The sequence below is a fragment of the Hypomesus nipponensis genome, chromosome 22 (genome assembly GCF_054491055.1).
Source record: "Hypomesus nipponensis isolate SF chromosome 22, ASM5449105v1, whole genome shotgun sequence".
Taxonomy (NCBI): Eukaryota; Metazoa; Chordata; class Actinopteri; order Osmeriformes; family Osmeridae; genus Hypomesus; species Hypomesus nipponensis.
Genome location: NC_140382.1, coordinates 12,082,501 through 12,107,663, shown reverse-complemented (window position 1 = coordinate 12,107,663; position 25,163 = coordinate 12,082,501). Strand labels below are relative to the sequence as shown.

Sequence of the window (25,163 nt, the reverse complement as noted above, 5' to 3'; positions counted from 1 at the left end):
TCATACAAGATTCCCATTCTTGTGATCCGGTATCGATTCCCAGCTGGTGCATCTCTATATATTTGGATCCTGAATTTGTCATAAATTTCTCCTTGTGTGAAGTTTTTCTCCAATGAAGGGTCCTCAGACCCTCAACAATCTTCCCATGCGGAGCACCAGTAGTGTAGTGGTATCATACAAGATTCCCATTCTTGTGATTCGGGTTCGATTCCCGGCTGGTGCATCTTTATATATTTGGATCCTGAATTTGTCATAAATTTCACCTTGTGTGAAGTTTCTCTCCAATGAAGGGTCCTCAGCCCCTTAACAATCCTGCCACACGGAGCAGCAGTAGTGTAGTGGTATCATACATGATTTCCATTCTTGTGATCCGGGTTCGATTCCCAGCTGGTGCATCTTTATATATTTGGATCCGTAATTTGTCACAAATTTCAAGTTATGTGAAGTTTCTCTCCAATAAAGTGTTCTCAGCCCCTCAACAATCTTCCCATGCGGAGCACCAGTAGTGTAGTGGTATCATACAAGATTCCCATTCTTGTGATCTGGGTTCGATTCCCGGCTGGTGCATCTTTATATATTTGGATCTGTAATTTGTCATAAATTTCACCTTGTGTGAAGTTTCTCTCTAATGAAGGGTCCTCAGCCCCTTAACAATCTTGCCACATGGAGCACCAGTAGTGTAGTGGTATCATACAAGATTCCCATTCTTGTGATCCGTGTTCGATTCCCAGCTGGTGCATCTTTATATATTTGGATCCTGAATTTGTCATAAATTTCACCTTGTGTGAAGTTTCTCTCCAATGAAGGGTCCTCAGCCCCTTAACAATCCTGCCACACGGAGCACCAGTAGTTTAGTGGTATCATACAAGATTCCCATTCTTGTGATCCGGGTTCGATTCCCGGCTGGTTCTTCTTTATATATTTGGATCCTGAATTTGTCATAAATTTCACCTTGTGTGAAGTTTCTCTCCAATAAAGTGTCCTCAGCCCTTTAACAATCCTGCCATAGGGAGGACCAGTAGTGTAGTGGTATCATACAAGATTCCCATTCTTGTAATCTGGGTTAGATTCACGGCTGGTGCATCTTTATGGATCCTGAATTACCCACTTTGCCCTTTGCACTGTTTTTAATTTTCCACTTGGGGACAGTAGAGTACTGTTTTTGCTGTAGTCACCAGTTGCACGGCAGCAGACCAACAGGGAGACAGAGTCTCACAAGGGGAAAATATTGAGGATTAGAGGGATAATTTAGAGGTAGAAGATGAAGATATCTTGGAGAATACAATAAATAGAGTATAGACTGAGAAAGTGAAGTCTAAAGGGGACAAACTTAATGGGTACAGCTGGATCATGTTGTCACGGTGACTTGAAGCTTAAATGTCGTGGAGATGGTGATGAAAGACAGCCGCCATTATATGGGCCTGTGCGTGACCAACAGCATACAACCAGATCCACCCTCGGGACAGAGGTGTTTATGTGCAAGGTCAGAACATGATGTGTTTGTATGTGTGTGCTTACATCTATGACAGACCTGTGAGCACTGTGGTGTTTTTACCCCCATTGGCCCTTCTGCAGCCCATACCTACAGCACAGTGAGAGGGAACAAGAAAGGTTTGAGTGTGTGTGTGTGCGGAGAAAAAGTGTGCACCTGGATCTGGTTAGGTACCCCTGGCAGGGGAGAAACATGGTAGCCACTCTCTTTAATTTCCCCCCAGTTCTCTCCCTGAGTCAAAACACACAGGAGGGGGAAGAAGCCCATGGCCTCACAGAACAGAAAGCTGCTACCGAATGTTAGAGCAGAGGAACAGCCCTGAATGATCCATCTATGACAGTGATGGTATACAGAGAACTTGATCATATTGTAAACAATTTAGAAGAGCTGAGCCATAAATACACAAATACTAAAAAACATATTGATTTGTGTCCACATTGAATCAGAGACAAGCAGATATGCTGATCAAGTAGAGTCTGAGGTTTTGGAAAATAAGTTGTCTGTCGAACATGATAATTACTGTAAAGGAGAAGACATTAGAAGGGAAATCATGTAATTTATCCTCTCTTTGCTGTATGCCAATCCTCTCCTTCCTAATGTGTGGTCCTCGCAACCCCAGTGCCATTCAGGAAATTTTCCTTTTGGGGGCAGTATGGAGGTTGAGTCTTAATTGTGCGCAAGTGGATTCCACAATCATACTTAAAAAAATCATTATATTCAGCTTTGCATATTATAATATTCACAGGATTTAGACAGACAGATACAAAAATGGTTTGAAGTAATCTGGCTCACAATTACTCCAAATAAAATATGATTGTGTGTTCTCTCTTGTCCTCACTCTGGGAGCCACACAAGTTAGATTGTTTTACTGTGGCTTAACACACGAGGGAAACCAAACTGTGATTGGCTCTCTCAAAGTTTATGGTTTCACTGTTTTTCTACATATCATTTGCAACCGATGATGAACTGTGTTCATTGATTGTATTGGATCTAGCACACCCAATCATCTAGACTTATGAGTAAAAATTTGACTTTTATGAGAATTAACAACAATCATAATGAAAAGCCTACCGTCTTGTCCGTTGTGTTTGGCTACAATCCCTTCAAATAAGCCTAGAGATTTTGCAGATATCCATAGTTTGAAAGAAGCCCTTCCACTCCCATTTCCAAAGGCACTTGTTCCAACTGCCCAAGAGCCATGGCACTGTTTAGTGAAAGTAGATGAAAATAATTGAAATGCAAAGGAAATAAATATGGAAATGATTACCTTCAGTGGAGTTGGTCTGAACTTGCGTGTGTGTATGTATGTGTGTAAGTACATGTGTGTCTGTGCGTGCTTTAGAGGGCGGGGGCTCTTATCCCTGTTATTGATGGCCAGACTCCATGGTTATGGGGAGTGTTAAGGCCTCCCTGTAGAGCCATGTCTAAAACCTTAGATCTGCCGTCTACATTTATACACACAGAAACAGAAAGCCAAATATCCCCTTCACCGATAACAGGTTAGACAGATAGGAAGAAAGGAAAGGATAGAGAAAGGGAGGGAGGGAGGGCAGGGAGGGCAGGGAGGAGTGGACGGCTGAAGTTAATCAGTTGTAAAACAAAGGGATCAGTTAGGGGGAAGTAAAGCGTCTACTGGAGAGGATGGTTGTGTGGAGTGTGTATGCGCTCTGTGGGGATACTCAAAGCCCCACTTTTCTTGTGAGGAAGACTTTCATAACTTCTGCACTGACCAGCTGGTTTCAACTGACCTCTCTCTCTCCCTTTATTTCCTCCACTCTCTCCCTTTCTCTCCCTCTCTTTCTCTTTTGTTCCTCTGTCCTGGCAAGGTATTCATATGAATAATAATGCAGAAGAAATGCAGAGAAAAAATCCACTTGACTTTGGACAACACACACATCCACGGGGCCTAGGGCAGGTGTGTCCTACTGTTTAAAGGGGGAGAGGGGTCAAAGGTGCAGTCTGTTGTGCAGGGTGGTGGTGGTGGGAGGGGGTGGTATGGGGAGTTCGCAAGGCCAGCCATTGCTCCGGGGTTGGGAAGGGAAAGAGGCGTGGAGGTGGGAGAGGAGGGTTTAAAGGAAGTAAGGGGGGACAGAGGGCAAGGGAGGGAGAGCGAAAGAGCGAGAGAATGGACTGGAGTGGAGTGGAGAGGAGAAAGGAGCAGCCCAAATGAAAAACACACGCCAGGTCAAACATGCTGCCTCTAGTCTGCACAGAGATCAGGCAAAGTATGCGTGTGTGAGCATGTGTGTCTTTGTTTCATTTTGAATGCATGCAGACAGGAAGTCGAAAATCGAACACTGTCTCTATTTTACTTCATTCTGCTCTTCAATCTCTCTTCAACCCCCCCCCCCTCCTCTCCCTTTGCTCTCTCACTCTTCTCCTCATTGCAGTTACTAGGTTAACAGTGCAAGAGCTGTATCAATTTTCAACTGTACAGACCTGCATGACGTCCAACCAGAGAGCCATTCCAACAGGCTCCCTGGGCCTGCATGTCTGTCAGTAGGCCTCTACCAGGGGGATGTGTTTTCAGAAAGTGTCAGCCGATGATGTAATTTTTTATCTGACCGATAAAACATCTCCATGTGACCATATACAGAAATCTGACTTCTCATTGGCTGCGTTGTAAGATGACTTTGATTGGGCGATTTCAGGAACAGGTCAGGGCTGTGTCTCATCCTTATCTGTGGGAATGTTACAGTAATATTTTAGCAGAACTCTTTCACGCTCCGGCATACACACAAACATACACACACACATACTTCTCTTTCCGACATAATTCCAATATTTTCCATGGCGTTTGATGTTTATCTAATGATAGTGAAATGAAATAGTAGTTTCATATTTGGAGCTGTCTATGTTTATATGGCAGCCATAAATCCTCTAGTGTGTGTGTGTGTTTGTTCGTCTGCTCTCTGACTGAGTAATAAACCATCTCTGAGCTTTATGTCTCTTAGATAAAGGCTGTGGTTGGAGAAAAAAAAAACAGCGAAAGAGAATCGTTGCTATGAATTTCATGTTGCAGAAAAAGGAATTCTCTTATAAATAAGTATCGAATAAATAACAAAGTAACAGAGCCAAAGCACCAAACTAGCATTTTATTAATTTGAAATATTTTTTTTGTATGGTTCTTTGTGAATGCTTGTCTGTGTGTCTGGCTGTCTCCACATCTGGATATCTGATTCCTTGTTTCTGAGCGTGCTGTGGTTCAAGTTATCTAAAATTCTACTGAGCTTGTGCAAACATGATGCCTTCAGTAACCCATCAGCAATCCACCACTGGTTTGTGGGTGTATCTATCAAAGCGTCATGTGCCTCTGACACACGTACACACACGCACGCACAGCTCACTAGTGGTCCTGTTGAAAACTGATGTCAATCAACATGTGCGTGAATGTCAGATGAAGGCTTAAACATCCTGTATAATATACAACCTGTCCACAGAGATAGAGGAGAGTGAGAGAGGGAGAGGGAAAGGGAGAAAAAAGAAACAGAGTGAGAGAAAGAGAAGGAAAGAGGGAGACATGGAGACAGAGAAAGAGAAAGAGGTGTGGGGGCATATAGAGGGAGAGAGAGGGAAAGAGAAGGAAAGAGAGAGAGAAGAGGAGAGAGGGAGGGAGGGCAAGAAAAAGAGGGTGAGTGAAGGAGGGAGGGAGGGAGGGAGGGAGGGAGGGAGGGAGGGAGGGAGGGAGGGAGGGAGGGAGGGAGGGAGGGAGGGAGGGAGGGAGGGAGGGAGGGAGGGAGGGAGGGAGGGAGGGAATGAAAGTGTCCACCTGTCCTCATGTATCAGACCATGGTAACACTCCCACCGTTAGTAATAAATAAACCTTCCCTCCCATGCTGCACTAAATACCTTCAATATCTGACCTTAAGCTGTGTGTGAGTGTGTTCTGCACAGGGTCTCTCTTTCACTTATACTCTTTTACAGCCACACACACTCTCTCTCTTTCTATATCTTACACTCAGCAATATAACAGGGTTTACTAGGGAGGCCTGCTTAATCTAATCCACGTGCCCACAGTCCTGTGCCAATGATCTATCCTGTACTAAATACACCATAAACTGTGTGTGTGTGTGTACGTCTGTCACAAGGTGTGCAACCTGACAAAAAAAATACCTGAGTAGAAAAGGGGAGTTGAATCTTTAGTTCTAATGCATTTTGTGTGTATACATCTATGTTTGTTTTTTGGGGTTTGTCATTCCTCACAATTGGCTCTAATGTGTGCATTGGTTTCTGGCTGACACTAATAGACCACACAGCGGGCCTGTGGTGTGTGTGTATATGGGTGTGTGCACATCTGTGTACACATAAGAACTCCTAAAAATCTTCAATCAAATATTGTCTGTGTGTGTGGCCTTTTTCATATGGGGGCAGAGAGCAGCCTACACTGTTCCTTGTTTAATAATAAATACATAAACTAGATATTGGAGGCTGAATATCCTACCCCCTCTAAAAAGATGTATGGCGTACCTTGAAATATGTGTGTGTGTGTGTGTTTGAATCTGTGTGTGTGAATCTGTATGTGTTCAGAATAGGAGGGCACATATGTGGGCATATATGTGCTGGTGTGTGTGTGGGTGTGTACAGTAGGAGCAAAACAGACAGAAAGCAAATGTGTGTGTGTGTGTGTTGATTCATAGAGTGTGTAAAAGAGTGACTAATATTGGCCATGTCATCTCACACATTCCACATTCCAGACAATTCACATTAGGAGCCAGGAAGGGCTGGGGAAGTCTGGGTGTGTGTGTGTGTGTGTGGGAGGGTGTGTATGTGTGGGTATAGGTGTGTGTCTGTGGTACCAGAAACTGCAGTTTCCTCAGATTATATAGTTCTGACCTAAGGAAATAAGGGACTACCTGAAGATAATCTTCCCACACTCTGCAGGAAGATGTGAGTGTTTTCATGCGTATACAATATACTACATTTGTGTGTTTCTGCATGTGGTTCAGAGTGTTTTGAAAAAGAAGAAAGTTCCATTGTGTTGTGTCGAGTAGTGTGCATGTTTGTGTGTGTTCATGAAAATGCCATGCGTCTGCATGTGAAGGTCTGTGTCGGTACAATTCCACAGTTGGCGAGACGTCCTCCCTGGCTTGTCTTAGGGAGCAGCTGATACCGAGTGTGTGTCTGTTTGTGTGTGTGCGCGTATCTGTTTTAGCGATGCATACATGCAATTCTCAGTGTCTGTGTGTGTGTGTGTGTGTGTGGATTTACCGTCTGTCGGGTTGGGCTCTCCTCACCTCATAACTTGTGGACTGGATGCTGGACCCTGAAAAAGGCCCTGAGATAGAAACGGCATCAGGGAGGCACAGAGAGTACAGGCACAAGCTTTATCTATAATGAGGTCAATTCACTTTCATTTCATCCGCTCTCTCTCTTTCTCCCCTCTCATCAACGTTCCCCATGAACTCAAATGGAAATTCAAATTCAGTCTGCTTTTCAAGTAGTTCAGGTTTGTTTGAAAAGAAGGATATTGGAAGATTGACTTCAAGGTTTGCTGATGGACAAGTGGACATCAGGACCTGAAAAAAAGGAAGGCTTGTCATCTGAGTGTGTGCGGAGGACCTCTCTCTCTCTCTCTCTCTCTCTCTCTCTCTCTCTCTCTCTCTCTCTCTCTCTCTCTCTCTCTTCTCTCCCTCTGTCTACTTCTCTCCTTCTACCTTCATATCTCTTGCTACCTCTCTCTCTGCTTCTTCCTCTCTTTATTTCTTTCTACCTCCCTTCCTCTCTCTGTTCCCTCCTTTTTCTGTCCCCCTCTCGCTCTTCTTCCACCTCGCTATCTCTTTCTGCCTCTCTCTCTGTCACTCTCTACCTCTTTCTCTTCTTCTCTCTGTGCATCCTTCCTGCCTGTCTGCATGCTTTGACAGTAGGACTGAAGGGAGAATGAGTGTTTCTGACACATGGTTCCACTAAGACTCATCTGGAAGTCTGCATAGTTTGGAGCAAACAGACAGAAGAGGGAGGAGGAAGATAGAAAGAGAAAACAATAAATTCTTCAAAGATTTATGGTAAAAAAACGTTATTGTTTGCAGCGAATCTATGATGAAATCTCACCTCAGTATTAGCCGTGTGTGTGTGTGTTGTGTGTGTGTGTCTGCTGTTTTGGAAAAAAATATAGTGACTTCATGCCTTTCCCAGTCCTCCAAGAGAGTCCTTCCTCTCTCAAGAAGTGAACATACGCGTTTCATTTGTGTCCATGTTCCAAACTAGTTCATTTGTTCAACCTTTAAGATGAAGGGAACACACTTTCTTGTTCCGTCTCCCTTTCTCCCTCTCTCACTGTCTGTCTCTCTCTTGCTCTTTCCTTGGTGCTCCTGCTCAGCTGGACTTGTGCCAGTATTACCCAGAAAGCCATGCTGTGTGACCTTTTGCAGTGTTGACCTCGGGCCAGGTTTTAGAGTCACCAGGGCAGCAGCAGACGTGTCCCCTGTAGGACCTGTTCGTGTGTGTGTGTGATAAGGACGCTAGACTCTCTAGTGACTTAGTTTGATCTGATCAATGTGAAGGTCTCACTAAGCCTCTGGATAGGCCACTAACATGCCATTTGAACACACATACATACATATTTCTTGTTTGGCTTCCGTGCAGGCGGTCTGAAGATGATGGTTCCCATGGTGACGGTGTTCCGTTCCGAGTGGGATTTTCCAAGTCTGGAATTCTCCTGGAAGTCCACTTTGATCTGAGTGGACAGAACTACCCTAGGGAGGACAATCCCTGACCCTGGAACACACACACATTACACACACACAGATCGTGAGTTGTCTTTACAAGGTCCGTAGAGAGACTGGGCTGGAGCAAGGTTGTAAACCTTTCCTGCATCAGAGTGTCTTAGTCATCAGACTGACAGAGACTGTTGAGCAGGGCTCTCATGGACATACTGTGTGTGTGTGGCTGTGTGTGTGTGTGGGTGTGTGTGTGGCTGTGTGTGTGTGTGGGGGGGGGTATGTGTGTCCACAGACTTATCGTTCTCAATCCAGGTTTACTGACACATTTATTAACTGTCTGAAAAGTCAGCTGAAAGAGCTCTTGTTATTGCAGCCCTACCAGGCACATGAACAAGATGAGGACGAGGAGGGCAGAGAAGTAGAGAGAGAGAGAGAGAGAGAGAGAGAGAGAGAGAGAGAGAGAGAGAGAGAGAGAGAGAGAGAGAGAGAGAGAGAGAGAGAGAGAGAGAGAGAGAGAGAGAGAGAGAGAGAGAGAGAGAGAGAGAGAGAGAGAGAGAGAGAGAGAGAGAGAGAGAGAGAGAAACTGGGATTGTTTCGCAAACTTGAATCATGACGTCAAAGTAAGTTCAGGTTATCTGTCTGGAAAATCGGATTTGCTCATCAGGGAATCTTACATATCATTTGGCAGTAGTTTATGCAGGAAAACCGTTTTAAAAAGACAGACAGTAAAATGTGAAAGCATGAAAGAGGGAAAGAGAGAGAGAAAGAGAGAGAGAGAGAGAGAGGGAGAGGGAGAGAGAGAGAGAGAGAGAGAGAGAGAGAGAGAGAGAGAGAGAGAGAGAGAGAGAGAGAGAGTGTATGTGTGTGTGAGAGAGAGTGTCTTGTACAGATTCCATTCATTCTTGGAACAGTAATTTCCTCTGTCTTGATTGATGACTGTCGTTAAACGTATGACAAAAGAAGCAGTTAGCACAGGCTCACCTGAGGGAATGGAGTGATACACACACACACGCGCACACACACACACACCAGGTCAGAGGTGATGCCGAGGCAGAGAGAGACAGACACAACAGCGACAGCCAGGGAAAGCGATACCCGACCAGACACTGGATCTTTGATATTAAATGTCTCCTGTCTTTTCAGGGTGAGGTGAGGAGAAGGCTAGAATGTTGCTTCTCTTCCTGAGGGTGGGCAGCAGTCACTCCTCATCCTCATCTCACTCATCTCCCATTCTGAAGCCTTTTTTTTGTAAACAATTTTTTTCCCATCAATCATCATCTTCCAAATCCAACACCCAGAGAGGGGGAAAACACAGGGGAAAGGATAGGGACGACTTCCGTTCGCATAGCGTTCCTGGAAAAGATTGTATTACAACCTGAAGCGGCTTCCGTTTAACACATTGATACTACCTTCCTTATTTCCTTATCGCAATTAGCATGAAGCCTAGTTACACTGCCGATGGATATGTCCGCCTACAAAACCCCAGGGCCATGTGTTTTGCAGGGTGTGGCTGAGGCTTGAAAGGTGCTGTGGCTGAGGCTTGAAAGGTGCTCATTTTCAATGGGTTCAGAATTCAAACACTGTAATGTCCAACCTTTATTTTGCAAGACTAGCAAACAACCCAAAGCATCTTGTGGTCATCTTGTGGTCACGGTGTGGCTTTGATTCCTTTTGTCAAACTGTTATTATTACTGCAAAAGTTGACCCTCCCCCAACCCCCAGCATCCTCTCACCCCCAGGGGGTGTCTTATCTATGTGATCGGCAGGTGGGACCTCTCTCTCACGCGCGCATGCACGCGTGCACAAAGGCACAGACACACTTCAGGTTAAATACCTGAGAGCCAAGCACCGCATAACTGCCACCCCCCTCACCTAATACACACACACACACAATGACACACTTACGGTCCACTCACACACATACATACCTGGGAGTCAAGCGAGCATATCCAGGCACTTTCAGCTCCAACCCACCCCCTCTCAGTTTATTTCAATAAGACATGAGCACACACACACAGATCTCCAAACTCACCGGACCATTTAACACACGCCTGGAGAAAGTGTGGAGTATCTCTGTCAGACTCACACAAACACCTCATCCCATAACTGACCAACTGAGATTTAAATTCAGATGAAATGGAAGTTGTTGTTCTTCTGGTCCCAGACTCTGGTGGTATTCAGTTATGAGCACTGACCACACTGGAAAACAAAAGAATGAAGTAGCATGGAGTACAACTGTATTTCCCATGCTATACAAGCTACAAGGCCCCTACCAACCAACCATCCATCCACATACATACACACACACACAGATATAGTACACACGCACACCCCAGCCAGTGAGTGACAGGAGGAAGGTCTGGGAAGGTTGGAATCATAAATGAGATTAATTTACCTGCATTTATTCAGCTGGGGATTCAGCATGTTCATTTTCAGTGCTTGCTCACTTGTCAGTTGTGGTTATGCACAGGTTGTCAGAGTAAGACATGTTTGGTCTGTGTGTGTGTGTGTGTCCAGATACCAGATATGGTAAGCATGCAGAGGTGAAATGAAATCACTGGATATTTTAGCATGTCTGTCAATCAGAGGTTTTCCTGGAGCTTGTGTGTATGTATGTGTGTGTGTGTACCTGGCTTAAACAGCCTCTTGCTAACTGATATGAAGTTTGACATTTCATTTACTGTTCCAGACCCCCAAGGTTAATAATGTTTCCCAAAGCAATCAGGCCACACCACACACAAACACTCACACATGCACACATACGTCCTGATACACACAAAAAGACACATATACTGCAGCATTTTGACCATGTCAGTCGATTTAAGCAGCCACAAATAGGATGTCATTTTAAACCAGGAATTTTAAATCATTAAAAAAGGTAATCTCTCACTTCAAGTTCATTGCACAACAAGACAATCAAGAATATCTCATCCATGGCTTTGGATAGAAGATCTTATCCATGGCTTTGGATGGAAAGTCATTTGATGTTCTTAGAGCACACACAAACACACACACACACATACACAAAGCAGACACACAGCGATGGTTTCCATAGATTAGATATCCATCTATACTGAGGCCCTCCAAGAACAACACAACAGCTAATATGAACATGCCTTGATTCCCACCCACCCACACACACACACACACACACACACACACACACACACACACACACACACACACACACACACACACACACAAAGGCCCACTCAGCTGTGGCAGATACATAAAACGAGGTCTGCAAGTCTGAACTCTATCAGGGCCATCCTTAATGAACTGTGTTGTTGATGGAACTAACAGCTAGGATCATGAACAGGTGTAGAAACCAAAGGTTCCACCAGAACAACAGCACGGATGGGAAGGTCATGTTAGCATTAATCAGCACGCATATCTTCCACATTACTCAATAACATGAGCCAATAGATCAATAGGTTTTTCGGCTCCCATTGGATCGTTGTTGCGAATCACGTCCTTTATCAAAGACATGCGTGAAGTATTGTTTCAAGCTTGGAGAGTTAGCGCTTTTGGCAAAGGGGCGAGCTTGCAGAAGGAATGAGATGACTGGGACTTGGGGAATGGCGGAAGGAGGGAGTTAGGAGAAGAGGAGAAGTAACAGAGGGGCTGAGGGGAGGGTGGTCTGAGAGCATTAAGAATGTCAAGCTTTGGGGGCCTCTGTGTTTTAGGGGAATGATGGGGGAGATGTATGGGGGAGTTTGGTATTGAAGGAGTTGCAGGTGGCGGTGGTTCTGTGTGTATATGTGTGTGTGTGTGAGTGTGTGGGGGGGTGGCGGTTAATGTGTATTTGTGAATGTGTATTTCTGTGTGTGTAATTGCATGCGTGTATGATACGGGTCGGTAGCTTATGTGTGTTTGTGTGTATATTTTTTTGTGTGTATAGTGTGTGTATCTTGTGCGGTACTGGTCTTGGCCAGAGACTGCTTTCCTGACCGGCATTAAATTTCAACCACATGGAGAGCCGGAGTTAGATCAACCTGCACTAGGGACAGAGGAATAGAGGGATTGAGATGGAAGGATGGAGAGATAAAAAATTGGAAGTAAAAAAACTGCAAGGCAAATGTAATTGAACTGGAGTCTCCACTCTCTGTGCATAGGGAACTTCACTGTGAGGACGAGATGGAGAACGAACGAGAGAGAGAGAGAGAGAGAGAGAGAGAGAGAGAGAGTCACTGCCGGGGAACACTCGGAACAGTTGTCTGCGCAGCAATCTAAAGAACGCTCACAAATGCACACATGAAGTTAGCAGAGTTTGTTAGGGGGCACAGTGACTTCTATGGAGCACAGTCGGTTGTCCAAGCAGAGGCAGGGTAACAGATACGCGTGTAATCAAATCCACCACGCCAGGGGCGCGTTCAAGCGCCAAGCTCTTTACAAGCCAAATTTATACAAATGGGCCTCTTTTGTTAGCAGGATACAATACAGCTGCTCAATTTACTGTTCTGTTCCAACCTCACGGACGGACTGACACACACACACACACACACGCATTAAAGTAAGGTGGAGGAGTAAAATCAATAGGCCTTACTCACTGCAATGTTCCCTGTTAGAAGTGTAGCTGACGTCGACACTCCAGTAACTGACAGCTGTTAAGATGAAGGATGGGCAGATTGCTGCCCAGGCCCACTGCTGGATGTTCATAGGACAGGGAAGGTGAACAGTGTGTGTGTGTGTGTGTGTGTGTGAGTCACTGCACCCTGTAACAACGTTGTGTGAGTGTGAGTACGTACTTTATGGTACATGTTGCTATAGCACCTGGGGCTCTTTATTAGAACAGTAAATTGGAGTGTGTTTAACGGGAGGCTTAACTAGGGGACACCAGACGGACGGACTGGTTATTCCATCTTGGACACACACACACACGCACAAACACACAACACTTCAAATCGTCTCCCATGACCCACAACACCATGAGGGAGACACACACACAGATCCATGATAAAATACACATAGGATTCACACACATTCACACAAGCCAGTGCTATATGGAACTGTGGCTTTCCTTTAGGGTCAAGCACCTCAACATCAAACACATAAACCAGAGCTGCAAGTTTCCACTTGGGTCTTCCAGACCTGGGAGCATTGGGCTGTCCTGTCTTCTAGTCAGCCTGACCCAAACACGCCTGACTCTGCTTTTCAGGCTGTCTTTGGAACAATGTGACTTTGGTTATCGTACAGAGCACTCTACAAGTGGCCCCTCCTTTTCCTCTTTGGCCTTGTCACTAGTTATCAACATCGTCCTGCTTCTCTCTCTCTCTCTCTCTCTCTCTCTCTCTCTCTCTCTCTCTCTCTCTCTCTCTCTCTCACACACACACACACACACACACACTGACACACTCACACACACACACATGCCCTACACACTTGTGTGTGTCTGGAAGCACACACTGACGTGTCAGAGCTGGTCTGGGTGGTGTGTTTACCCTGGGAGCTGTCAGAGCGATGTGTTGCTTCACATACGCCGTGACAAAACCTCCGGCTGAGATTCACTCATCTGACACATACATACATGCACAATCGCACTTTTCATAATATCATCTGTCACTGCTGGGAATGTAGTTGTCATGTTTTTCTTGCCATGAGTGTCTTTGTGTGTGTTTGTGGAGGTTTGTTGAGACTATTTCTGGTCTGTGTTTTCTAGAGTGATTGAACTGAGAATATCCTGTGATTATGATACATAAACCTAGAAGCAGTATTTTCTGTCACTTTCTCTGCTTCTGTTCTTCATGCTAAGAGCTAACTAAATAGCAGCATTAGCTGTTCTCTTTTAAGAAAGAGCTCTCACTTACAGTGTTGTCACTAGCTTGCTAGCTGACCTGTCTCCAACCTCTGTCAAAACTTTCTATCTCTATTGAACAGATATATTGCTAACCTCACACTACTGTAGCTTAGCTCCTGTCCTTCACATAAGCTGTGACGTAAAAAATGGCATAGATACCAACTGCCAATGGGAATACGTGTTGTTTAGCTGGTTTTAAGAGCACACACTGTCTTGCTTAGCTTACTTTTGAAGCGAATGCATTATGATGTTACACACACACACGTGTACACGTACACAAACAGTGTCATGTCGGGCCAACTCACAGGGTGTCTGCATGGTGGTTTGGATGATCTGATCTGGTTAGTGCTGATAGGGTCTTGATGTGCTTTTAACTAAACTGATAGTGAGCCAGCGGTTACAGTAAACCAAAACAACGACCAGATTTGCTTGTACACACACACACACACATACCCACACACAGACACACACACAGAAAGTCAGCAGTTACACGATAACAGAGACAACATGTGCATAGATGCTGGCATGCTGCATTAAAAGAACATTAAGGGAATACCTTGTCTGCATTGTTTCGGTCTCGCCATGCAATACTGTTGACTGAGTGTATGTGCGTGCGTGTTTGTGCATGCGCACAATTGTGGGTGAAAGAAGTTGAGAGGTTTTAATAGTGCCATAATAGTGCTCTGTCTGTCTGACAATGTCACCCACACTTAAAAGGAAGAATTCTTAAAATCAAAGATCTGAATCTAGAGGAAGCATATGGTACATTGATGTGTGTGTGTGTGCCTATTTGTGTATATTTTAACACCCTGTTAAGTTCATTCCAGCATGATGCCTCTGAACGCAATGGGTGTTCTCAGTGTGTGTGTGTGTGTGTTAGTGTGTGCTCCTTCTTGGTAGTCAGTGCCTGGCAGTTTGCCTGGTTGTAATATTGAACATCGAGGGTTTTTATCGTACCTTGCTGTCTGTATCTTCTCAGATATTCTAAGTGTGTTTCATGACCTCAAACAAAAACAAACGTAAAAACAACCTGCAACCCATTGCTTCTAATTGGTGGTGTTTTAACATATGTTTTTCTTGGTATTCAATCTACTTCAGCAACATATTACGTAAAGTGTGTGTGTGTGTGTGTGTGTTTAGGTTGGTGTCTGCTGGTCTATGTACATGTGCATGTGTTGAGGCACATGCATTTTTCTTTGAATACTTTATGCATGTGATTGTTTGATCCATGTAAATGCATGTATCAGTATTTATGTGCATGTATGGGCATCCAGCTGTGCATGTGTGTCTGAATACATGCTTATATATGTGTTGATTCCAGTGTGTGTGCGTGTGTTTGTGTGTGTGTGTCCCACTGGTTTCTATAACCCCCAACCAGCCTTGATCAAGACAGGTTTAGTGATATTGTCCAAGTCAGAGAATAAAGGAGACCATGTGATCTTTATTCTCCACACATTCCTGCTCCCATCAGAGAAAGGGAACAGTCACCTTCTCACTTTTTCCCATTCTTTTTTTTTCTTTCTTTCTTTCTTTCTTTCTTTCTTTCTTCATTTCTTTCTTTCTTTCTTTCTTTCTTTCTTTCTTTCTTTCTTTCTTTCTTTCTTTCTTTCATCTCTCTGTCTGCCTCTCTCTCGATCTCTCTCTCAGTTGGTGTGTAAACTCTCTCTGGGCGTTGTCTGCCCAGTTAGGACCTCTAACCTCTCTGTTGCTACGGCGACTAGTGACTTGACGGAGGATGATTGGGCAATGTGTGCAAGGTGCCTTGTTGCAAAGGGAGATGGTAGGCAGCTGGGCGGTTGGTCTGTGTGTGTGTGTGTGTTTTGTGCAGAGGTGAGGTACACTTTTCCAAAGATGTGTGCCAGTGTTTTGACCACCCACCCCACATCACTCCCACCCTCAACCCCCCCATCTGCTGTGACTCACCCTAGCCTGTAAAAGTCACACACCCAGAACATCGTCCAGAAAAAACTGGGCGTGTGCATAGTGTGTGTATCACCCTACGTTCTGGAAAGCTGTGTGTGTGCATGTGAATGTGTGTGTGTGTGTGTGTTAAGATGTGTGTGAGTTCAAGGGGGTTATGGCCTCTGGAAGTCTCTCTGTAGGTGTGGACTTTAAAGCTCTGAAAACAGCTGTAATGACATTTTTACAGTACGCACACACACACAAACACACTCTCACACACACACACATGCTGGAACGTTTTGAGGGTGAAATCCCATTTGTTGGAATTACAGTGACAAGAGGTATTAACCCTAAGTGTCAACGTCAATTTGGCAGGAGAACTCTTGCACGTTATCCTGCTTTGGCCAAAATACTGTTGGCTGAAAAGACCTCACTGACAGAAACCTAACGCGTTATTTAACTGTTTTTAAAGCTAAGCAGCCATTTGGACTGTGTGTGTTTCCATATCAATGACTTTTGTGATTATTTTAGGATTTACAATGGTTGGCAACAGGTATGATAAAAAAAAATCTTCATTCTTCATGCCGGTGTAGACTGAAGGAGTAAGTGTGTGTGTGCTTATCATTGTTGTGTTATATCAACATATTTCACCCTTGTTTTAACACCAGAACAACACTTGCCACTTTGCTCCAAAACCACGTAATAGGACAGGCACACACAGACGCACACGCACACACACACACACACACACAGACACACAAACAGACACACACACACACACACACACACAGACACACACACACACACACAGCGACACACTAATTAAGCATTATGGCATGTGAATTGCATGTCACAAACACTCCTATCTTAGCCAGAGTGCTAATGTCAGCTTCTGGTGCCACACACATGCGCCTGCTATCATTGCACAGCAATTATCGCTCTGTTAATGTCACTTATCACCCAAACACACAGCCCAGGGGCTGACTGCCACATACAAACACACACACTCACACACATATAGATACACACACATGAATAAACCCACCTTTCAGATACACAGACACACACACACACACACACACACACACCCCGCCAGGCACTTTCACATCAAGAGTCTTGTCTTCTGTACGGCTCTGTTAAAATGAAGCGTGACAAAAAATCATTACCTGAAGGCACGGACTGTGTTTGTGTGTGTGAATATGTTCATGTGTGAGTGTGTGGTGTGTGTGTGAAGGGGACTGGTTCTGTCAGAGTGAGTCTGGTGAGTACAATGCCAGGAGGGACACAAACACACACACACACATCCAGTGTGTGGGGACAGTGTGTCACCGACACACTGTCAGGGGGCGCTAGAGGACTAATGCGTCCTATCAGACTGCCTGCTACTTGTTAGAGGCCATAATGACAATGTGGGTAAGTGTGTTTTTGTTAGAATATTTGTGTGAGTGCAGATGTGTTAAAGGAAATGGGATCTGTGTGTGTGTGTCTTTGTGAGTGTATATATGCGTGTCTTTGTGTGTGTGTGTGCCAATGCCAGTCGTTGGAGGCGACAAGAAAGAAGCAGGATGACGGTTAAGCTAACAGCATGTGACAAGGTTATGGAACATGGGGGTTATTGGCAGCTCACTGACAATTTGACCCACTCTCAAACTTTCTCTCTTTCTCTCCTTTTCTCTCTATTTCAAACAGGCCTTTGAAAATACCCCAAATCCTCCGATTTATTTTCCATGTTACACAGTTCAAGTGGAAGCCAGAGTGGTTTAGAGCTTCATTGTGGTTCAGACGTTCTGGGGTCCTGTCCCAAAGGTTGTGCTGCGGTGTTAACTCTTCAGGTCTGTGGGACCCATTTTTAGTGTTTACCAAAATGTTTTTTTTCCCCCAACCTGAGACTTCTCGTCCTTGGCTCATTTCCTGTCAAGAACTAAATACATTTCCATTCAGTGCACCCCTCTACTGATTTATATTAAATGTGATGTTTCGGGTCCACTAGACCTGGGGGTGATAAAAGTACGAGTGCAGGTGAAAAAAACACCCACGAACTACTGCATGGGTTAATGTGTGTGTGTGTGTGTAGGGGTAGTGTAGTGTGTTTCTATGTGTGTTCATGCACATCTGTCCATGAACACTAAATACCGACACAGTGTATGACCTCATAAAAGTGCGCCTCAGGGTCTATGCAGGTTTCCCAGCTATAACTCACCATCATTACCCAGTCATTAGACCCCAGGTTAACCCTACCATAGCCCTTCACAGGTCAATGACCAGATCTACAAGTTATACCAAATGATAACATGTCCCTCTCAATGATACAATACACATATTTTCAGGGACCCCCTGCCCTGCATGTTCTGGATGTTTCCCTGCTCCCATACATCTTATTCAAATGAAGGGGTCATTATCATAGAAGCCTGATAACGCTCCATTTGATTTGAATCAGGTCTGTTGGAAGAGGGAAACATCTCAAACCTGCGAGGCGGAGGAGGGCACAAGGACCAAGGTTACAGAAGTCTGCCTTAAAGTGTCAGAACACACCATGACTTCCATTCTCCAAAGTGATTCAATCTACAAACTTTAGGATGTCATTTTGAAGAAGTTATGATCCCATTCTGCCTGTGTGGACTGACTTCCAATCAGATAGTTCTTTTGACTTGTGAAGAGACGTGGTATGAGTAATAGTACTTGCAGTACTAGGTTAATGTAGTGAGTTGTGGTCATGTTTTGACGGACACACATTCCTGAAGCTTCCATCTGGTCTGCCTCAGGACACTCTCTCTGAAGACTGCTGGTCTTGGCACCACTGTTTGATGGCTGCTCCCTTGTGTAAGTGTGCGTGTGTGTGCGTGTGTGTGCGTGTGTGTGTGTATGCGTGTGTGTGTGTGTGTGGAATGCGGAGCACACTCTTTTCTCCTTGCTCAGGGCGAGACACTGTACGAGTGGAACAGGTCAGCTGACTAGGTTGCACACACACACACACACACATGCACGCACATAGGCTACACATCCTTGTGGCGCCCTAAAGTTAGCCACACCACCCTGTCTGTAGGGTTGAGGTTTGAGGTGGGAGGCGAGCGAGGGAAGGAAGGAGGAGAGGAAGGGTGAGGGTTAATGAGGAGACAGGAGACAACGGAGGGCCGAGGCCCTTTTCACCACATCACTGTCTGAACCAATCTGTTCCACATCTCTGAGCAGCACGCCCTGCACACTGGGAGGGGGAAGACTGGAGGGGGCGGGGGGAAAGAGAAAGAGGTAGATAGGGAGAGGGGGAGATTGGGAGTGGGAGAGAAAGTGATGTGATGAAATGAAGGCATGAAGGAAGGAGGTGGGAAGGGAGGTAGAGAGGAACAGGAATGGAGGAAAGTGTAAATGGAGGTTAAGAAAGAGGGAAGGAGGGAGGTGTAAAGGGAGGTAGAGAAAGGAATGAAGGAAGGTGGAAAGGACGGTATAGAGAGGGATGGAGGGAGGTGGACAGGGAGGGAGAGAGATAGGGAGGGAGGGAGGGAGGGAGGGAGCGATGGAGGTCACAGGGTAAATGGGATGCAAGCTCACGCCTGCATGTGTTTAAGATGGATGGCCTGGTCTTTATTTGGTCTCAGTGGGACTGCTGTCAATTCCACTGTCACACATGCACACAAGGATGCACAACATCAGACACTGATGAAGGGGCACCCATGTTGACATGCTGACAAGCAGGGCTAAGATTCAGGAACTAGGGGTTAGGATACAGGGACTAGGGCTTATGTTACAGTAGCTACAGCCTTGGGTACAGGGACTTAGACCTAGTACACAGGAGTTAGGTGCTAGGGGCTAGGATACAGGAGCTCAGGGACAGGAAACAGGAGATCAGGAGCTGGAACAGAAAGGAAGTGATTTTCATCACAGAGCTTATTCCTCACTCCCCCCACACATATAAAAGAGTACAGATACCCTCCCCTCTGCTCCAGATATGTTTTCTCCATCACATTCTCTTTTCTATTCCAGTGACATATCAATATGATAACAACCGGCTGTCACTCTTTCTCTCTCCTCTTTCCCCCCTTCCTTTCTCTCTTTCACTCTCATTCTCTTTCTCTCCATATATTTTTTCTTTGATTTCCCTCCCTTTCCCTCTTGCCCTCTCTTTCTCTTCCTCTTCCTCTCCCCCCTCTTTCCACCTCTTTTCTTTCTTTCTTTCTTTCTTTCTTTCTTTCTTTCTTTCTTTCTTTCTTTCTTTCTTTCTTTCTTTCTTTCTTTCTTTCTTTCTTTCTTTCTTTCTTTCTTTCTCTCTCTCTCTCTCTCTCTCTCTCTCTCTCTCTCTCTCTCTCTCTCTCTCTCTCTCTCTCTCTCTCTCTCTCTCTCTCTCACCAGGCTGTCCTCACCAGGGTCTCTGTGGATCATCTGATACCATCTCTGGCCCAAAGCTGAGTTCAGACAATGCTGAAGCGACGGACCATGGCTCAGTGTCTGTTATACACACACACACACACACACACACACGCGGGTCTGACAACCATCTGTAACAACAGAGTCTTTGAGACTTTGAGTAAACCACCAAGCAGGTAGTGAAAGTCAGAGAGGGCTTTAATGTTGTTGTTCCACTAAACACATACCTGACCGTCTGAATCAGGACTGCTCTATTTGACCAGATGAAACTATTATTAGAACAGAGCTATGTTCACAGTCTGCTCCCTGTCCGAATGTTTGGATTCCTACTCATTGTTTTACAGGGTGTTTGAGTATTATTCTCACTGCTCGAAAGAGGGTGGGGAGTGTGTGTGTGTGTCAACTAGTCAGACTAGGAGTCAGAGCATTCCTGAGTGACATTTTCCCTTTCCCTGTGCCTAGAAAACCACCACCATGTCCCTTCTGACCATTCACTCTTGAAACAGTCCAACTGTAGTGTCCAAATGCTCACCATGGCAAGACCAGGAATAGACTGTAAAAATGAGCTGGGTTTATTTGTTCTTACTGTATTAAAATAGATTCTAGAGGGTACAAAAGGGTGACTTTAGGTCAGTTTCCATTTGCTATCATTGTTTTCTACTCTATCTTCTCGTCTGGAGTTCTGACTGTTTCAGACGTGTTTCCTGTCTTTATGGTGATGGCAGTTGGTCGCTGTGTGCTTGCGTGGTGTGTGTATGTGTGGTGTGTGTTTATATGTGTATTTGTGTGTGTGTTGAAACCACAATGTCAGACAATATCCTCCTGAAATGATACCCTTGTGAACCCCCCCCCCCCCCCCCCGCCCATACACGCACACACACTTATTTTCCAGTGTCTGTGTAGGGAGGAAGGTGCCTCTGCCAGCACATTTACACCATGAGTAAACTTCATCCCATATGCATACATTCAACAGAACAAATGATGAATAGCTATATGGAGGAAGCAGACCTCTCCAGTAGTTAAAGCATTGGGTCGAGCCAGTTCATTGTCATAACTGTGTGTGTGTGTGTGACAGCGTGAGTGTGCTTTGATTATGGTATACTGCTTAGCGGAGGAGCAGAGACACACACAGACAAACACACAGAAAGCAGAGCCATGGTCTGAGTGGTGCTGCTGAGCGTCTTGGCTGTGGTGGTTGTTCCCATAACATTGGTTCATTGCTGACATTTTTCTGTGGCTCTAAATCGGGCCTGTTTGTTGATGCAAAGGGTGGAATGGGGCCTTCTATTTGTGTGTGTGTGTGTGTGTGTGTGTGTGAGAGAGAGAGTGTGTGTGAAAATGTGTGTTTGGTTAGGAATGCTCTGCTATCATATCTGTGTGTATTTATGTTTTTCTGCTTAGCTATTGCTCTGGGTAATGGCGACTGTGTAAATGATTTCCTCTTCCTAGAACTACTTTCTCTTCCTCCCTTTTTAAATGTAACTTTTTTTCATTCCCTATGGGCATCTTCTGTTTCTCTGGCTCAGTCTCTCTTTTTCACCCTCCCTCCCTCCCTCCCTCCCTCCCTCCCTCCCTCCCTCCCTCCCTCCCTCCCTCCCTCCCTCCCTCCCTCCCTCCCTCCCTCCCTCCCTCCCTCCCTCCCTCCCTCCCTCCCTCCCTCCCTCCCTCCCTCCCTCCCTCCCTCCCTCCCTCCGTCTCTTTCTTTCTCTCTGATTGTCAATCTCCCTCTCTCTTTTTCTCTCTTCTTTCTCTTTCTCTCTCCATCTCTTTGTCCTTTTCCTTCCCTTTCCCTTTCTCTCCCTCTCTGAAGTTTCTCAGCTGAGTTTTATCAGCAGTTTCATCATGTAATCACCACATACATGTCCATCAATGGAAACATTATACCAAATATCCACAAGCTCCACTGTGCGTCTGTGTGTGTGAGCGTGAGTGTGTGTGCATGGCCAGTCTCTGGCATGAGGACTAGTCTGTGTCTGATTGGTGGTCACTGGACAGAGTTAGAGGGAAACTCCAGAGTTCTTGTCTAACCTACACACACACACACACACACACACACACACACACACACACACACACACACACACACACACACATAGACATACACAATGTATTTACATACATTGTGTGAGCGTACATGCCGTTTCCAGACCCAATGGTAATCCCGGTCTTTAAGGGGACAAAGAAGTACTCAGGTCCCCATGTTAATCTGGGCTGACCAGAACAAAGCAGTTCGACCAACACGGACCCTGAGTTCTACAGGGATTAGCATTCAATTACACAACCCGGCCAAAAGGTTCTGGTCTGTTCCATTGTTCCAGAATAGAAAAGAAGAAGAGAAGGATGGAGAGGAAAGAAAGGGGTTGTATAGAAAAAGGAAAAAAGACATGAGACCACTTGAGTTAATTTTTTTCTTCTTGCGGGGGAAAAGAGTGATTGAGATGTAAATATGAGAGAGTCAAGGTTTGGTCCTGTTGGCTAAGTTTATGTCTGTGAGAAAAACAGAAAGTGAGATGGAGAGATGGATGGAAGGAAAAAGAGTGAGAGGGAAGGTGAGATAGGAAGAGAAGAGGTCAAAAGAGATAAAGAGAATGAAGGAGAGAAGGAGAGCAGAGAATACAGAATGTGTGTACTCATGAAAACTCAACACTGTAATCTGCAGCTAATCCTCGTAAAAAATAACCCAACAGTGTATGTGTGTGTGTGCATCAGCATATACATGTGTGTGTGCCACCTCCAACCCTTGCTCTCATTAAATGTCTCCAAATGAAAAGCGACCAGTTATAATCGCTCTCCTTGACACACACACACACACACACACACACACAAACCAATGTTGTTAAATGAATGATAAAATTCAAACCATCTGGGCCACCGTAGCTTTGACAGCCATTAATATTGCATTAGAAACCCACTCCATTCTTTTTGTGTAATAGAAATATATTAAAGGTGTTGCTCACAGCACACATCTTGTTTCACTCTAATATCTGTGTTCAGTTTGGTGCAGTTAAATGACACACCTTTCTTGTCGACGGTGATATGATCTTGGCTCTGAATCGGCCATCTACATTCAGTGCACCCTAATCCTTAGTCTAAACAGTCTATTTTTAAGTCATTTCAATTGAGGTTTCTGTGGTTGGAGCCCCTTTCCTGCTTGAGCATTTTAACTGTCCCGGAGCCCTCAAAAACCCTTTGTTGTGGGGGAAAGGCTGGGGTGAAAGCACGCCCCCTGCAGGCTCCTGGCCATGGTGCCGGACCCCAGGTGCTTCCACACAGCAATCAAAGTTCACACTGGGACACCTGGCTGGACATGCTGACCCTAATGGAATATCAGGAATATTTCAAAGAAACATTGTACTTGATTATTCACCGTATTTCTCATTGTCATTGGGAACCTGGATGTATTTTCCGAGCTCCTTGCCCACTCGGTGTCCTGAAGTTGCCCGCTGCCCTGTGCCTGACAGAACAATGCCATGCTGGGCAGGGCTGCCAAGGTGAGGCCTAGCTCTTTTGCTGCAAAATGTTACAAAATGATACAATTTGTTGTAGTCTTTAACCAATAAGTAAGAGAGTGTGTTCTTTGGTGTTGGAATGAAACCCTGTTGCAACATCAAGCTCTATCTGACAACAATAGATGGAGGAGTGCCATTCTTTAACATGGGAGTACCCAAACCACACAACAACCAGCATTCCTCCAGCCCCGCCCCCACCACCACACACCCACAGCACCACCCGACCACGTCACCCTCCACCCTGTCCCAACCCAACTATCCCAACCCCCTGGGTTAGTGGGTGAGGTGCTAGTGACATTGTCAAGACCTTAACTAACCTCTCTCTGTCCGCACTCACTTCTCATCCTCCCTCCCTCCCTTCCTCCCTCTCTCTCGTCCTTTGTTCCACTGACCCGTGCGTAAGCAGGTCGTTATGACGATTCATTCATAAACTTTAAACCCATACACACACATACAGTACACATTCACACACATAATCACAGTGGTCTTTGTGGTAGACCACGCCAGCCTCTTTCTAAACATTGAGTACAAAAAAAACTTAATTCTCACACACACATAAACACACAGACACTCCCCCTCATCATTTAGCAGATTAATTAGGCCAATGTTCAATAGCCTCTCAGCTGCTTATGAATAGAGCTGCAGATGGAACAGAGGGAGAGAAGAGAGAGTGAGCAGAGGAGAGGAAAAGATGAACAGAGGGCTCGCCGAACAGTGTCACTACCATGCAGTCTCCCACACCCTTGGAAGATACCCCATAATGATGGCCATTATCATGAACATGCCTTTATTTAGAGTCTCTCTCTTTCTCTCTTTCTCTCTCTCTCTCTCTCTCTCTCTCTGTCTCTCTCTCTCTCTCTCTGTAAGAGATTATACAATCTTTGTTTGTCAGTCTGGAGTTTGTAACACTGTATGTTTGACCTGGAATTTGTGTATGTGCACACAAGGAGTAAATCTGTAGCACAAGTATGTCTGCAATCTTTCATGTGTGTGCCAGTGTACACGCAACATGTGTCTTACGTCTGTGTGGGTCACTTGTGTGCACATGAATACACGTGTGTACGTGATTGACTGCGTGTGCATGTGCACACGTGTTTTAGTATGTGTGTGTGCAAGTGTGTGCACAAATGCATGTGTCTGTGTGTGCATGAGTCTGTGTGTGTGTGACATCACAGCGCTGTGGTTTAGATTAGCAGTGTTTGATGTGTTCATCAGAGAGTTCCCTCCAACCCAGCACAGCACTACTGTTTGATCTAGAACAATCTGGATCCGATCACTCGGCCCTCGTTTGTGCCTGCTGCACTCAGAGATTCTGTCTGTGTCTCGATGTTTCAATAACCTGTAACGTACATCTTGATCTTTCGGTCACTGACTGTTTGTCTGTCTGTCTCTCTTTCTCTCTCTTTCTCGATCTCTCTCTTTCTTTGGCTGTGTGGCGGTGTCTC

General features: G+C 45.2%; 1 long non-coding RNA gene and 3 other non-coding genes across 4 annotated transcripts in view; 3 read left to right on the top strand and 1 right to left on the bottom strand.

The window, feature by feature from the left end:
* Window positions 1–152: 152 nt before the first annotated feature.
* On the top strand, window positions 153–223 carry trnag-ccc (transfer RNA glycine (anticodon CCC)). Its single transcript has one exon. It is a non-coding gene; the product is annotated as a tRNA-Gly (tRNA).
* A 273-nt stretch (window positions 224–496) lies between these two features.
* trnag-ccc (transfer RNA glycine (anticodon CCC)) lies at window positions 497–567 on the top strand. Its single transcript has one exon. It is a non-coding gene; the product is annotated as a tRNA-Gly (tRNA).
* Window positions 568–668: 101 nt separating this feature from the next.
* trnag-ccc (transfer RNA glycine (anticodon CCC)) lies at window positions 669–739 on the top strand. Its single transcript has one exon. It is a non-coding gene; the product is annotated as a tRNA-Gly (tRNA).
* A 7,407-nt stretch (window positions 740–8,146) lies between these two features.
* LOC146236513 (uncharacterized) overlaps window positions 8,147–25,163 on the bottom strand; it is a 28,095-nt gene continuing 11,078 nt past the window's right edge. The window contains exon 3 of the long non-coding RNA XR_014740878.1: window positions 8,147–8,206. This is a non-coding gene — a long non-coding RNA (uncharacterized LOC146236513). The remainder of the gene's footprint in view (window positions 8,207–25,163) is intronic.